Source organism: Cervus elaphus, chromosome 15 (assembly GCF_910594005.1).
Source record: "Cervus elaphus chromosome 15, mCerEla1.1, whole genome shotgun sequence".
NCBI classification, from domain to species: Eukaryota; Metazoa; Chordata; class Mammalia; order Artiodactyla; family Cervidae; genus Cervus; species Cervus elaphus.
In genome coordinates, this window is record NC_057829.1 from 11,855,047 (window position 1) to 11,872,216 (window position 17,170).

The window sequence follows — 17,170 nt, forward strand, 5'->3', positions numbered from 1 at the left end:
AGCTCAAGCTCAAGAGACACAAATGGACAGAAATTCCTCCCCAAATTTGATGCTTTAGTGTATGTGAGTTTGCTTCTATTTTTTCTTCCCAGATTTTTTTATTTTTTAGTATCCACTAACTACAACCCATTCCACACTGAAAGTGTGGGGTTGGCACCAGAAGATGGGAAAGAGATTAAGAAGATTAGGGGCGGGAAGAGGATTTCTGTCCTGAGGTTTAGGGACCAGGACAGGAAACTGAGCACAGAAGGGTCCACCTCTGAGCTGCCCCTTAGCTTCTGAAGGGAGGAAGCAGAACCAGTGTGGCTTTGGGGTGAAGAGATCACAGGGAAAGCTTGAGCAGGACAGCTAACCCTCCCCCCCAACCCCATCACCCTTCCCACTCCCTCCTTCAACTTCCCCTCCATGCACTGGCTGAAGGGGGCTAGAGGAGGGGCTGAGATGTACCCTCCTCTCTGCTCATCAACCTGGTTTAGGGTCAGGCCAAGCTAACCAAACTCTAGGACCATGGGGTCCAAATGAGTCTAGTCCAAAGTTCAGAGTACTGGGGTAGGGGACACACAGGTGAAAGAAACGAAGGAAGGAGAGGCAACGGTGGGAGGGAGAAGAGGGGAGTGGGGAGCTGTCTATGATGCCATTATCTAGAGCAAGGCAAAATCAAAACATAAACATGCTGGAACTAAGGAACAGAAGAAATGGGAAAATTTTAGTAAATAAAGCACAATAAATGGAAAAGAGATAAATGGACTATAAAATAACTATTTCTTGAAATAATTTAAAGTATATAGAACATCAGTAGCTTTTTATTTCCTGATGTGTGTGTGTGTGTCTTAATTTGAATGAAGGTTAAAAAGAATCACATTCCTTCTGTGCCTGGAGCTCCCACTGCCCTGGCCCTGAAGCTGGAAGCCCTTCAGAGACCCGGTTCCTGACTGGACAGAGCTGCATGCCAGTGAGGAGACAGGGGCGGGTGTGGACCAAGAACTAGAGGCTCCATTCCCGGCTTATAGAGACTCAGGAGGCCTTTCTCTGAAGCTGTTGCTGTGTTTTCAAGCAGTTTTCTGCCGTCTAATTGTGGGAGGTGCTCTTCTCCTCAGGGCATCCAGGGTTGAGGGGATATCTCATCAGGGCAGACAACTGGAGCTCCAATCACAGAGCTGAGCAGACCAGGTGACCTGCTTTGTGTGGATGGTGGGGCATAGCACTTCAAGAATGAGGAGCCCTCATTTCAGCAGATGCTGAGCCCTCCCACTAGATGGACATCTATAATAAATGTATATGGAAAACCTATATACAGCCTTTCTCTTCCTGTGTGTTTCTCTACTTTCACACAGAAAACTCCACTTATGACCCTTTTGGTCACCAAATGTGTAGCGTTTTCCCCCACACCAAGCAATTCTCTGTGACAGCAGCTGGATGTCCTATAATTTAACTCAATTCTTATATCATCAACCTGGGTATACTCTTGGATCCCACAAGTTCAGAGATCAGTCCCATAAGATTGCCCCTATTTCAGATGTCTATTGTGAGTACGAGATTCCCAGGCTATGCACAACTTCTGTCCAACCTACCTACAAATTAGAAGTTTCCCTTAGACCCTCACGCATCACTATGAACAAAGCTTGTGGAGGTGATGGAATTCCAGTGGAGTTATTTCAAATCTTAAAAGATGATGATATGAAAGTGCTGCTCTCAATATGCCAGCAAATTTGGAAAACCCAGCAGTGGCCACAGGACTGAAAAAGGTCAGTTTTCCATCTAATCCCAAAGAAAGGCAATGCCAAAGAATGTTCAAACTATCACACAATTGCACTCATCTCATATGATAGCAAAGTAATCCTCAAAATTCTCCAAGCCAGGCTTCAACAGTACATGAACTGTGAACTTCCAGATGTTCAAGCCGGATTTAGAAAAGGCATAGGAGCCAGAGATCAAATTGCCATCATCCACTGGATCAGCGAAAAAGCAAGAGAGTTCCGGAAAATCATGTACTTCTGCTTTGTTGACTACACCAAAACGTCTGACTATGTGAATCACAACAAGCTGTGGAAAATTCTTAAAGAGATGGGAATACCAGACCACCTGTCCTGTCTCCTGAGAAATCTGTATGCAGGTCAAGAAGCAACAGTTAGAACTGGACATGGAACAATAGACTGGTTACAAATTGGGGAAGGAGTACATCAAGGCTGTATATTGTCACCCTGCTTAATTTATATGTAAAGTACATCATGAGAAATGCCAGGCTGCATGAAGCACAAGCTGCAATCAAGATTGCCAGAAGAAATATCAATAATGTCAGATACGCAGATGACATCACCCTTATGGCAGAAATCGAAGAACCAAAGAGCTTCTTGATGAGAGTGAAAGAGGAGAGTGAAAAAGCTGGCTTAAAACTCCACATTCAGAAAATGAAGATCATGGCATCTTGTCCCATCACTTCATGGCAAATAGATGGGGAAACAATGGAAACAGTGAGAGACTTTATTTTTGGGGGCTCCAAAATCACTGCAGATGGTGACTGCAGCCATGAAATGAAAAGACGCTTTCTCCTGGGAAGAAAAGCTATGACCAACCTAGACAGCATATTAAAAAGCAGAGACATTACTTTGCCAACAATGGTCCATCTAATCAAGGCTATGGTTTTTCCAGTAGTCATGTATGGATGTGAGAGCTGGACTATAAAGAATGCTGAGCACCGAAGAATTGATACTTTTGAACTATAGTGTTGGAGAAGACTCTTGAGAGTCTCTTGGACTGCAAGGAGATCCAACTAGTCCATCCTAAAGAAAATCAGTCCTGAATATTCATTGGAAGGACTGATGCTGAAGTTGAAATGCCAATACTTTGGCCACCTGATGTGAAGAGCTGACTCATTGGAAAAGACCCTGATGCTGGAAAAGATTGGAGGTGGGAGGAGAAGGGGACTACAGAAGATGAAATTGTTGGATGGCATCACCAATGCAATGGACATGAGTTTGAGTAGGCTCCAGGAGTTGGTGATGAACAGGGAAGCCTGGCATGCTGCAGCCCATGGGATTGCAAAGAGTAGGACACGACTGAGTAACTGAACTAAACTGAACTGAACTGATGATATTTGTGGATTGAAAGGCTAGACAGAATTGTTGATTCTTTCTGAAAATGTTTGTATAGAATTAATAAAATTGTAATCAATGTCCCAGCAGCATTTGTTGTAGAGACAGACAGGCTCCGGGAGCTGGTGATGGACAGGGAAGCCTGGCATGCTGCAGACCATGGGGTCACAAAGAGTCGGACATGACTGAGGAACTGAACTGAACTGAATTGAGCTCCTCCTCTGGCTTGATTAATTTGCTGCTGCTACTGCTGCTGCTTAGTCACTTTAGTCATGTCCGACTTTGTGCAGCCCTATGGACTGCAGTCTCCCAGGTTCCTCTGTCCGTGGGATTCTCTAGGCAAGAGTACTAGAGTGGGTTGTCATGCCTTTCTTCACAGGATCTCCCCGAACCAGGGATCGAACCTGGGTCTCCTGCATTGCAGGTAGAATCTTTACCGCTGAGTAACCAGGGAAGCCCAATTAATTTGCTGGAGAGTCTCAAAGAAATCAAGGGAACATTAACTTACTTCTGCCAGTTTATTAAGGGACATGACGAAGGATACAGATGAATAACCAGATGAAGTGATGGATAGAGTGAGGTCTGGTCCTAAGTGCAGGAGCTTCGGTCCCAAAGCCTTTGACTGTGTGGATCACAACAAACTGTGGGAAATTCTTAAAGAGGTGGGAATACCAGACTACCCTACCTGCCTCCTGAGAAATCTGTATGCACATAAAGAAGCAGCAGTTAGAACTAGACATGGAAAAACAGACTGGTTCCAAACTGGGAAACGAGTACTTTCAAAGCTGTATATTGTCATCCTGCTTGTTTAACTTATATGCAGAGTACGTCATGTGAAATGCTGGGCTGGACAAAGCAATCAAGATTGCCTAGAGAAATGTCAGTAACCTCAGATATGCAGATGACCTCTTATGGCAGATAGCAAAGAGGAACTAAAGAGCCTCTTGATGAAAGTGAAAGAGAAGGGTGAAAAAGCTGGCTTAAAATTCCACATTCAAAAGACGAAGATCATGCCATCTGGTCCCAACACTTCATGGCAAATAGATAAGGAAACAATGCAAACAGTGAGAGACTTTATTTTTTGAGATCCAAAATCACTGCAGATGGTGACTGTGGCCACAAAATTAAAAGATGCTTCTCTTTGGAAGAAAAGGTGTGACAAACCTGGACAGTGTATTAAAAAGCAGAGACATCACTTTGCCAATAAAGGTCCATCTAGTCAAAGCTATGGTCTCTCCAGTAATTGTTTATGGATGTGAAAGTCAGACCATAAAGAAGGCTGAGTGCCAAGAATTGATGCTTTTGAACTGTCGTGCTGGATAATACTCTTGAGAGTCCCTTGAACCGAAAGGAGATCAAACCAGTCCATCCGAAAGGAAATTAACCCTGAATATTCATGGAAGGACTGATGCTGAAGCTGAAGCTCCAATACTTTGGCCACCTGATTGGAAGAACTGACTCATTTGAAAAGACCCTGGTGCTGGAAAAGATAGAAGGCTGGAGGTGAAGGAGATGACAGAGGATGAGATGATTGGCTGGCATCACTGACTCAATGTACATGAGATTGAGCAAACTCTGAGAGATGGTGAAGGATAGGGAATCCTGGTGTGCTGCAGTGCATGGGGTCGCAGAGTCAGACATGACTGAGCAACCCAACAATGAACAGCCCTCTCTCTGGGGGATGGAGAGTGGGGATGCACTGGCTGAAAAATCCAAGCTTCTAATCATGGCTTCATGTTTCTGGTGACCAACTCCCATCCAGGAGCCAGCCAGATGCCCACCTAGAGTCACCACATCAGAATTAAAGATGCTTCTAGTGCTTTATCACTTAGAAAATTATAAGAATTTTAGAAGCTTGTGGCCAGGAACTAGGGGGGCAGAGGCCAATATATATATTAATATAGATATTTTTTCTATTGTCTCACAGATGGTGCATTTTGTTTATCTGCTCAGCTGGCAATGAGCACGTGGGTCATTTCCACCTTTTGATTCATGAGAATGATGCTGCTATGAATACTCATGTGTAAGTATCTATTTGAGCCCCTGATTTCCATTCTTTTGCGTATATATATATATATATAATATATATATTTGGGGATGAAATTGCTGGGTCTTAGGATAATTCTATGCTAAAGCTTTTGAGAAACCACTAAAAAACTGTTTTCCACATCGTTTGGGCCATTTTACATTCCCATCAGCAGTAAACAAATGTTCTAATTTGTCCACCTCCTCATCAACAATTGCTATCTTCTTTTTATTTTTTATTTTATCGTAACGACTCTAACGGATGTGAAGTGGTATCTCACTGTGGTTTGACTTGTATTTCCCTGATGACTAATGATGAGAAGCATTTTTCTGTTCTTGTTGCCCATTTGCTTTTCTTCTTTAGGGAAACCTCTATCCTAGTCCTTTGTGTGGTAGACACAGCTTTGCCTTATCCTGAAGGTTTCCTTGTGTTCTTTGCTAACAGAACCTCAATTCTGTTTAGGTGTCCCTCTAGAGAAGAGATCCTGTCCTCAGCTCAGGGCAAGTCCTAAACACTGCAGCAATCCATTCCCCTTGCTGATTGTTTTAGCATGGGTGAAGCAGATGTGAGAAGAGGCTTGCTGGGGGGATGGGAGGAGTTGCTCTGAGAAAGATTTTTCACACTTAAGAAGTGCACAAGGAAAAGACAGCCCTTTACTTTCTGTTTGGGTGCAGTGCCTGGATCTATGTAGCCTTTTTGCACATTGGGGCAGTTGTCCATGGGGACAAAGCCAACCTGTAGAAGGTGGCAGAGCAGAAAGAAGAAGGTCTCTGATCCTCAAAGCTGTTGTTGAGTTGCCAGATTAGCCAAACTCAGACCGGCCACACCTTAGGTCATCTTGTCATAAGACATCATACATCCCTAACTGAGGAGGACATTGGAATCAGATTTTTCTATTTCTTGCAACCAAAGCCATTCTAATTAGAATTTTAAACATTTCTGCTCTGAAATGCATGCAGTTATACATATAAATATTACTTAAGTCACCTAATACTTCTGGTGGTAAGTGTCCATTTCATCTTTGTTAAATACTCTCATAGCTCACAATCTTCTTCGGAAGATAAGCAGAAGTGATGTAAAACCTTGTTTCAAAGGAAATACACACACAGTAAGGGGTTCTGAGAGAGGAATGAGATTAGGGACTGGAGCAGGGATCCAGGTAGAGGTGGAGGCCACTGATGGGCTAGACCCTGAGGGCACATAGGATGGGGGTCAGAGGAAGGGAAAGGAGGGCTTTCTCCCTCGTCCTTTTAGTGACTTCTTCTCCCACAAGAAGAAATAATGCACATCTGTCAAGGGCAGAGCCGAGCAATTTCTGACAGCAACTGAAAGCAATTCTTCTCTCAAAGCAAAAATCAGTTTTGAAAACCTCACCCTCCCCACATTCCTTGAAGTACAAACCATTTTCAAACTATTCTAGCACATTTTTTGCAAGCTGTTTTCATCATTTGGAACTTGCTATCTCACCTAAAAAGAATGTGGCTTTATTCCGTTCAGAGGTTTCAAATGTGATAGGAGGAGGTGTGAGCTGAACTCTGAGAGACGAAAAAACATCTGCCCAGGGGCCGCTCAACGAACTTCCTGAGTGGGACTTTTCAGAGTCTGACATGTTGTGCAAAAGAAAAATGACATGGAAACCCCAAAACTGCCTTTCTGAAGGGTCAGTCTGACTGGGTATGGTGGAGGGGCTGGAGAGAGAGGAGAGGCTGAGTCCCCAGTTCAAAGTGGCCTGTGTCCCCTCTGCTGTTTTGTACGTTGAATGACGGCCAGAAAGACGCCTCCAGTTATCTGCTGTGTAAGTAAATATCATTCCCAGGAAGGGCGGGCCAGGATGAGCCTCTTGATCCCCGAGGAAAGGCCATGGGCCTCTAAGAAAAAGCGCAGAGGAGGGGTTCAACCGCCAGGCCTGGGTCTGTGCCAGGACTGGGAGGGATCAGCAAACCTCCTGCTTCCTCAGCATTGAAACAGAACAACTCTGGTGGCCTGCTAGTGCTGTGAGCAGGAAGTTAGGCAGTTTCTGCAGGTCTGTTGCTGGCGACCTGGCAGTTCTGAGTGGTGGGAGGAGCACTGTTGGCCTTGGTGTTACCTTCACAGACGGTGTCACTTCCAGGCATATACTTGTATTTTTAATGAGTTCATCCACAAATGTGAGTATGTGTGTATGTGTGGTCTGGAGGGGAGTATATTAAAACACGAATTTCTTAAATGTAAGCATTTCATGCACTACACATTTTATTTGGGGTGATATAGAGACCCCAAGGGGCTTCCCTGGTGACTCAGATGGTAACTGCCTGCAATGTATGAGACCTGGGTTTGATCCCGGGGTTGAGAACATCCCCTGGAGAAGGAAATGGTTACCCACTCCAGCATTCTTGCCTGGAGAATTCCATGGACAGAGGAGCCTGGTAAGCTATAGTCAATGGGGTGGAAAAGAGTCAGACAGGACTGAGTGACTAACACTTTCACTTTTTCACAGAGACCCCAAACGTCACCTTTTCCTTTTTAAAAGTAAACTTTTGTTGACACAGAACAAACACACCAAAAAATGCGCCAGTCACATGTGTACAGCCCAGTCAGCACATCTGCTCAAGTGGAGCCCACCCTTGTCATTCCACCGAGATGAAGGCAGAATACCATGACTGGGACCCCAGTCCGCATGCAGCCCCTGCTTTCCAAAAGTCACCACTCCCTCACTTCTAATAACTTGAATTACTTTGGCCTGTTTTTAACCTTTATGTAAAAAATTAAACAATATGTGTCCCTCTGTTTCTAGCTTTATTTGTTCAACATTATGGTTATGATTCATATATGTAATTGCACATAGCATATTTTCATCATTGTAGAGGACTCTGTTGTATGAATATACTACAATTTGTCAGTTCTACTGAGAAGAGTTTCGGTTGTTTCTGGTTTTAATTTTTATAAATTATGCTGAGAAGATATACTTTTGGTTTATGTGTTTCAGGGACAGGCAGAAAAATCTAGGAGTAGGGTTGCTGGCTCATGGGGTAACATGGTTGGGTCTGACAAACAGCTGCCCAGATGGCTGATCCTGCGGCGTCACACCTTCCTGAATTTGGGATACTGTCAATCTTCCAGTGTGGACTCTTCCTGTGTTTGTGCGGTGGGATTTCATTATGGCTTCCATTTGAATGTCCCCGCTGGTTAATAAGGTTTAGTACCCTTTCATATGTTTATTACCGTATTTGCATGATCTCATTCGGGAAGCACTTACTCAGATCTTTTGCCAATTTTTCTACTGGTGAGTGTCCTTTTTACACTGATCCACAGGAGTTCTCTATATAGTCTTGATATGAGCTTTCTTTTTACATGTTGCAGACATCTTTTAATAGTGTGTTCTGATGAACAGAAGTCATGAATGCTAATATAGTCCAATTTATTAATCTTTTCCTTTGTGATTCTTCACCACAGAGTCCTGTAGACTTTCTCCAATGTTATATTCTACACACCTTATTATTTTATCTTTCACATTTTGATCTTCAGTCCACCTGCTTTCTATGAAAGCAGGTTATTATTTTTTGATATTCAAATGGATATCCCACTGACCCAGCATTACTTAATTAAACAAAAAAATCTTTCCCCCTCGTTTTATGTGCCACGTCTGTCATTTGCACATGTCCTTGCAGTGTGGGACTGGATTCTGCTCTGTTTCATTGGTCAAACCACATGTTCTGGCTACAGTACTGCACTGTCTACTGTCACCTTATGATAATATAATAGGAAAGAAACTTTGTATTCTGCTACAGATTCAAGAAGATGTTGCCTATAAGCTTGAATTATACATAACAGCCCATCTCTGTGAACCCTGCCTCCCAGGTAATGAGCGTTAAACTAAAATAACATTTGTTTATCTCACAGGAAACATTCTGACCAGGCCAACCAGTGAATGGCTGCAGGAAAGAAGAAATTAACACATTCTGGTCATAACCAAGACTTCCTCCCTCCCTTTTAGTATAAAAGAAGCCTGAACTCTAACTTGGGAAAGATGGTTCTTTGGGACACAAGTCCATCATCTTCTCAGTCTGCTGACTTTCTGAATAAAGTTGCTATACTTGCCCCAACACTCCTCTCTTGATTTATTGGCCTGTCAGTTTGTAGGAAATTGGATCAGTAACAATGAGTCTTGATATTGGTTGTGTTTGCTCTTCAACTTTTTCCAGTTTGTTTTAGCAATCTCTAGCCCTTAACATTCTTCCCAGGTGGCTCAGTGGTAAAGAATCTGCCTGCCAGTGCAGGAGAAGCAGGAGGCCTGGGTTCAGTCCCCAAGTTGGGAAGATTCACTGGAGGACAAAATGACAACTCACTCCAGTATTCTTGCCTGGACAAGATAGAGGAGCCTGGTGGGCTACAGTCCATGGGGTCACAAGAGTTGGACATGATTGAGTGACTGAGGATGCATGAACCCTTAGCATTTCACTATAAAATAATATAATATTGGTCTGTCTGTTTTTACAACAAATGCTGCTGGGACACTGATTACAATTTTATTAATTCTATACAAAATTTTTTCAGAAAGAATTAAAAATTCTATCTAGCCTTCAATCCACGAATATCATCAGTTCAGTTTAGTTCACTTCAGTTGCTCAGTCATGTCCCACTCTTTGCAACCCCATGGACTGCAGCACACCAGGCCTTCCTCCATCACCAGCTCCTGGAGCCTACTCAAACTCATGTCCATTGCGTCGGTGATGCCATCCAACCATCTCATCTTCTTTTGTCCCCTTCTCCTCCAGCCGTCAATCTTTCCCAGCATCAGGGTCTTTTCCAATGAGTCAGTTCTTCCCATCAGGTGGCCAAAGTATTGGAGTTTCAGCTTCAGCATCAGTCCTTCCAATGAACACCCAGGACTGATCTCCTTTAGGATGGACTGGTTGGATCTCCTTGCAGTCCAAGGGACTCTCAAGAGTCTTCTCCAACACCACAGTTCAAAAGCATCAATTCTTCGGCTCTCAACTGTCTTTATAGTCCAACTCTCACACCCATACATGACTACTGGAAAAACCATAGTTTTGACTAGACGGACCTTTGTTCACAAAGTAATGTCTCTGCTTTTTAATGTGTTGTCTAGGTTGGTCACAGCTTTTCTTCCAAAGAGCAAGTGTCTTTTCATTTCATGGCTGCAGTCACCATCTGCAGTGATTTTGGAGCCCCCCAAAATAAAATCTCTCACTGTTCCCATTGTTTCCCCATCTATTTGCCATGAAGTGATGGGACCAGATGCCATGATCTTAGTTTTCTGAATGTTGAGCTTTAAGCCAACCTTTTCACTCTCCTCTTTCACTTTCATTAAGAAGCTCTTTAGTTCTTCACTTTCTACTATAAGGGTGATGTCATCTGCATATCTTAGGTTATTGATATTTCTTCTGGCAATCTTGATTCCAGCTTGTGCTTCATCCAGCCCAACATTTCTCATGATGTACTCTGCATATAATTTAAATAAGCAGGGTGACAATATACAGCCAACATACACTATATAGCTTTTTTAATGTATATGCAGAGTACGAATATCAAATATTTGTTTAATTTTTCAGTTTCTCTTGGGATGTTTTACAGTTTTACATGTAGAAGTTTTCTGTCCTTTGTTAGATTTATTTGTAGCTATTTGAACTAATTTTTACTTCATTTAATAATTGTTTGATGATATTATGTAGAAATATCATTGATTTTTATATATTAACCTTGTACCCAGAGACTTTGGTGAATTTACTAATTGATGCTACTAGTTTATGTATAGATCCTTTTGGATTTTCTACATATAATAAATATCATGTAATTTGGGAATAATAGCTTTATTCCACCCTAATCTGTATATATTTTATTTCCCTATATTTTCTGTATGCTTTATTTCACTGACTGAGATCTCCAGGATCATGTTTAATAGAAATTTAGATGGTGAGCAGACATCTCATTCTCAACCTCAGAGTGGAAAACTTAACTTTATCATTTTGTATAATGCTTACTGTATTTTTAATCAGATAAAGAAGTTATGTTCCATTGCAAGTTTGTTGAGTTTGCTTTTAAAAATCATGAATAAAGATTGAATTTTATAAGATGCTTTTTCTTATACTATTGAGCCAATAATATGTTTTTTTCTTCATTAGCTGTTAATGTAATAAATTATCTTGATTGAGTTTCAAATGTAAACTAAAAAGCTAACCTTGAAACTTGATCTCGATACCCTATCTTTTATATATATTTTGCCGGGCTCAGTTTGCTAGAATTTTGTGTTGGAGTTTTCTAGTCTTTGTGAGAGAGAGTGCCCTGTAGTTAGAATAGCGATGAGCACTCAGATGCAGTGGGGACAGAGCTGGTGAAAAGCCAGCCATGGTGCTGACTCGGGGATTCGCTGTCCATCCAGCCCTGTTTGACTCCCTTGCTGGGACTTGGGCTCCATCTGAAATGGCAAGTTCTTGATGAGCACTCCTTGGCATCTTCTGCATTCATTTTGTCTCTCTCTCATGGGAGCACCCACAGTTCTGGTTGCTCAGCTGAGCAGCCTCTGTTTTGCTCTGGGACTGGCTGTGGCCATGTAGGAGCTACAGCCCCAGTGCTGGGGTCACCTCTCTCTGGCTGTCTCTTGGTGGCCTGGCCCATTCTCGCTGCCTTCTCACATTATCCTCTGCCTGCAAACACATTTTTTATCTTTTTCTAGTTTGTCCAGTGCATCTAATTCTCTGCAGTAGAAAAAGTGGTCCAAGTAGTGGTGAGCCATGGCTCCCCTTTCCTTTGACTCCCAGACCATTCTCCCACCCAGCCTCAGCCCCTCACACCAAGAACAGCCATGCCTGGCTGCTGGGCTGCACTCCTCTGTTCATCCTTTGCTGTGCTGATACGGTGATCTCTGTAAAGCATGGCCTTGCACATGGCACCCTCCTAAACAAGAGCCTGAGTGACTTCTGAGGCCTTCAAAGAGATGGCTCCCCTCCACGCTGCGCTGCTGCTTCCTGCCTTCACCAGCTACCCTCCGTAGAGCCACCCTCCATCCTGTCCTGGGCTGAATCACGGTCCCCAGAACCCGTAGAGAACTTGCCCCTCTTCCTCTCCTGCCTAGAACCCTCCGCCTCCACCTCAGGTTGCCTTCATCCTGCTGCTCCTCTTCTGGACTGATCCAAGTCGTTGCCCTGGACCCATGCGGTTGTCTTGGCTCCCACACTCTAGGCGTGGCCCCTCAAGAGGGTGTCAGAGGCCTTCTGACTGCCTTTCAATGGCCAGAGAGTGGCTTTGTGTCATTTGTTGACTTCTCACATCATCTGGAACTTCTGAGACTTCTCCCGGCCAGCTGGATGACCCTCTAGAAGGCAGCCTTCCAATCCTTTTGTGGCTCAAAGCCTGGCCAGGGAGATATTTTCAGGTGATGGGGACCGTGCATCACACGTGTGGCTCCTGCTGGCCCGGTCCCCAGTCCCAGGGCTGTGCTACTCAGGCTTTCTCAGATGAAGCGAGGCTGTGTTACTGGTTTGGCCTGTGAAACATGGTAGAAGAGATGTGTACCTCTTCAAGGGAGAAAATTTAAAAGCCAGTGCACAGATTGCCTCTTTCTCAGTTCCTGCAAAGCAGAAGTCCTGCCAACCCACCTTGGTCTATTGAAAGAGTGAAAAATAGGCTTTCCATCTCCTAAGCTGCTGAGCACTTACCCTTGTCTGTAACTGCACGTGGTTTCGCCTCCTGATGGAGATGATGGAACCGGGATGCTCATGCTGAGGTTGCTGCTGCTGCTGAAGAAAGTAAAAGAAGACACAACCTCGCTTCCCATCACGGCCCTCAGGCACCTTCTCCTGTAGGCCAGAGGACAAGACTGTGCTCCTGAGGGTTGCCCCTGAATAAATATGGTAACAGTATCGAAGGCAGTCTGTCAAAATTCTTCGGGCAGTGAACGACTTAAACTTGCAGAATGACTATGAGACAAGAATGATGCCACCTCCCTCCAGCCCCTGCTCTTGCTCTGGCACCTTCTTGATCGTCTTGAACCTCCACAACCTGGCAAGGTAAGCCCCATCAAATCCCATTCTACAAATATGCTGCCCCCACCAACCCCACGATTCTGATCATTTCACTTTCAGCATATGTAGCAGGAATATAAGTACTAGCAGAGACCATTTCTGCATTCAAAGTGTCTGTTTCAAAATCATGAGCAGATGTGCATGTAAAAAATAAACTGTTAAAGTCAGCACTATGAGCTGGTTATGATCTGGTCCCTGAATTAATATACTCCTGGTTCAGCTGGTTTTGCTCTCTGTTACCTCTTAGCAGACCAGTGGCAGGAGATGTTACGGCTTTAAGAAACCTTTGGAAGAAATGCGAAAATAGGGAATGTTCTGTCTGTTAATTTAATTTCAGTTTAATTGGAGAAAAAATCCCTCTGTTGTTTCATGCTGGTCCAGGAGCCCTCTGCCAGACCAGGAGGCTATGTGGGGCATCACTGAAGAAGCATTAGGGGGCCCCTCTGCCATCCACCCCCCAGTCTGACTTCGCTCCCTTCTAGCTCTGAGGGAAGACAATTCAGCCAGTGGGTGGGAGTCAGCTGTCGGCTTCCTGAAGGAAGTCCATATGGATGGGCAACTTGAATTGAGCCCTTTTTTGTGATGTTGAGCCCTGGGGATCTACTCACTGGGTTTGGGCTGTTACCTCATTTCACAAATACTGTGAGTCAGAGAATCGCTAAACTTCTGACCCAAGCAGGGGAGGGATGGCCTGGATTCCCCCCTGCCTCACCTTGAGCTCTCCAGATGATCTTATTTACGGTCTTACCCATTACGCCATGCTCTTGTGGCAGTTTTCAGACCAGGTTTTATAGAGAGAATAGGGGCATGGTGTCTTGGACAGCAGGCTGTGAATTCAGGCAGACAGTGTTCCCACCCGGCCCTGCCTCTTCCCCAATGTCTATCTCTAGCCTAGTCAGGGCCCCTGGAAGCCTCAATAACTTTTTGAGTGATAATAACCATGCAGGGTTATTTTAAATATTAAATGGAATAGTATCTGGTACATTCCAAATACTCAGTGAATGGTAACTATAATTGGAATATGGCAAATTCCTTCTGAAGCTATAGTGTGACAAGTTTAAAATGCTCCCTTTCTGCTAATTATGGATGTAACAGGATTGATTTCACGAGAAAACACTGTCAGTGACACTGAGACAATAGCAGAGGAAACATGCAAAGGAGAGATTTACTCTTTAGGTGGTGGTGGGTCTCCACCCCCTTGGCCTGTGACCCGAGTGCTCAGGGACACACGACCCGAGTGCTTCATCCCTGGGATGTGTGCTCCCTGGACGACCTCCCTGGGGCCCTTCACTCCCAGTTAGAAACCCCTCCACTCCCACTTCCCCCCATCTCTGCTCACCCGGAGGCCTCATTCCAACCCTGCTTTTGTCTAAACATCCTGGGGCATGACCCCAAGTGCCTCCTTGCCCCCAGACAGGCCCCTGGGGCTTTTGATCCCATCCAGGCCACTCTCCTTTTTGAATTTTATTGGAGTAGAATTGATTTACAATGTTGTGTTAGTTTCAGGTGTGCCGGGCAGTGCTTCAGTTAGACAAATATGTATACAGTCTACTCTTTATTGACCTGCATTTATGCACCCAGAGAACGCACTAGCTCTTTAGAGATAAGCCCCCAAAGTAGAGCCCGGGGCAGCGGACACCGAATCCTCATTCTCATTATTCCTCTGGACCCAATTTCTGGGCCCCCGCCTTCCACCCTCCCCTTCCCCTGGGGGGCTCCCAGAGCAGCTCTAACACCTCTGGAGCTAATACCTCTGGCCGCTGTGGGGATGCCACTTAGGGACTCTTTATTACCCCTCCCAGGGAGGAGAATTGTCTCCAGCCCTTGACAACTGTTAGTGAGGTAACATGAGGTCCCAAGTGGCTCCTGCCGCTAGCTTTGTGTGAGGTTTGGTTTTGTGTCTGCATTTTCTCACCTGGCTCCAGACTCAACCCTCTGGGCTCATGCAACCTCTGCTGATGCTGCTTCCTTGCCTTTCTCCATCATTGATCTGAGCTGCCTCACGGACCAGAGCACCCTGCTATTGGGGGTGCTGGGGTGCTGGTTGCCCCATGGGTGCTAATTATCCCTGGCAGCCATCAACACAGCCTGGGGAGCCAAGGGTGATGATGACAGCCTCCTTCTTTGATGTGTGGGGCTGATGGAGGGCTCAGGAGCAAAACCCGACTCTCAGGGTCTGGGTACATCTGCCACAGGCCCCTGGCTCTGAAATCACATTGGAAATAGCTCTGGCCTCTACTCTAGGATGAGTCCCACCTAATAAACCCTCTCATCTAAAGCTCTTGGGGATTCTAACCTTGGAGACAAGTCCCGGGAAACTCGGGCCCAGGGTGGCAGGAGAATGGAAGTGGGAGGGAGGCACCCACAGATCATGGGCGAGGTGTGGTCCTGTCTGAGGAGGGGAAAGCACAGATATTTGTGTGCACTCCCTCTAGCTGCTCCTGTGTGACTTAGGGCAAGATGCTTCACCTCTCAGAGCCTCAGTGTCCCCATCTGTACAATGGGGGTGCCTCTTGCTTTGAGTAAGAATGAAATGAGATAATGTAAGAGCCTCTAGAAGTGGGAGTCCCTCTCCCGTGGAAGAAGAAAGGATGCCCTATAAACCCCAGTGACCCTGGCAAGCTAATACATGACTCTCACTGACCAGAGGAAATCTAAAAGAAGGAAAGAGAAGGCAAGGACAGGACATGGTGGAGGAAGAAAGGGCTCAGCGAGGACACAGTTTATAAAAGACAGAAGTTACATGCAGGGCTCCTCTACCCAATGACAGACACCTGGGCCCTCGCCTTGGCCCTGCCGTCCTGTCCTGCCCAGGCCTGGGCTCCCCCTCCTGCTCTTTCTTTTCAGCTTCCAGCAAAGTCTGAAGGGCACAGAAGCTCCGACAAGGGACTAAGCAACAATTGCGGGAGCCCCAGGACCACGATTGTGAAGCAGCCCTGATTTCTTCAGCAGCCGAGGCTGGGCCAGGTTCTGAAGTCACATCCTTGCCTGGCCCTGCGTTTCCTGCTTCCACTTCCATCCTGATGCCCCAGTGCAGTCAGGGGGCCAAAGTGCTAGTGACCAGAACCAGAGCCCCTCCATGGCCTGCATGCTGTCACCCGCGGAGGGAGAGCCTGCCTGCGCTCTGGTGGGAGCTCCTCTTCGCTGCTTCCTGCCCTCCGCCCTCCTCTCCTTTGTCTGCTTCACACATGAACCTCACTCACAGCCCTGCAAGATTCCCCATATGATCTGTGTTATCCACGGGCTAGCTCTGCTTCTGGGTTTCATTAGTTCTCCATCACCTTATAAGGAAAGAGAGCAGTGTATTACCATTCTGGTTGTCTACTGGGCATTCAGCAGTTGTTTTCATAAGTCAGTGAATAAATATTTTCTCATGAGATTAAGCAAAGGAATATTTCGTTCACTGTTTGTTCATGCAGCCCCCATACCTCCTCCATCCCTGGCTCTGTCCTGGGTCCTGGGGTAGAGACCTGCCCAGGACTCTGTAGGAAACTTGTGCTGTTGCTGCCCCGATGAAGAAGTTTGGGAAGTTTGGAGATGCGTTTTTAGCCTTGGAGACGTCACACTGGGAAGTGTGCTTTTGCTGTCCAAGCTGAAATGGCATACTTTTCAGAGATGGTCTTTCCGTGCTTCTCGCAGACTCTGGGGCCCCCATCTCGGGATGCAGAAACAGGAGGCCGGTCGGGTGCACGGGGTGAGACTGACCTTCCCCGTGGTGTGTGGCTCTCTCCACGTGACCACTGTCCTGGGCTGCAAGTCTGTCTCTGACTCCTCTGAATGGTTCTTGTTTTGGCCCCGTGTCTCCCCCCAGATGGGTAAGGCCTGGCATCCCTAATGTGCACCGGGAGATGGTTACTGCTGCTGCTGGGGCCCCGAAGGCACTGCAGAGACGAGGGTCGGTTATATATGGTGCTGGGACCTGAGCTCTAGGGACAGAGTATTACTTGGATGTACTGTCCATGAAGCCTAGAAATATGGGGATCTCTGAACCTGATATGCAATCACAGGCACCACCTTGCCAAACAAAGCCT

General features: G+C 45.6%; 1 long non-coding RNA gene across 2 annotated transcripts; it reads left to right on the forward strand.

The window, feature by feature from the left end:
- The first annotated feature begins 6,785 nt into the window (after positions 1–6,785).
- LOC122708778 lies at positions 6,786–9,124 on the forward strand. 2 transcript variants are annotated; one of them, XR_006345310.1, is made up of 3 exons: positions 6,786–6,913; positions 8,084–8,291; positions 8,998–9,124. It is a non-coding gene; the product is annotated as an uncharacterized LOC122708778 (long non-coding RNA). The 2 variants fall into 2 exon arrangements; XR_006345311.1 differs by lacking the exon at positions 6,786–6,913 and adding an exon at positions 7,129–7,265.
- Positions 9,125–17,170: the final 8,046 nt, after the last annotated feature.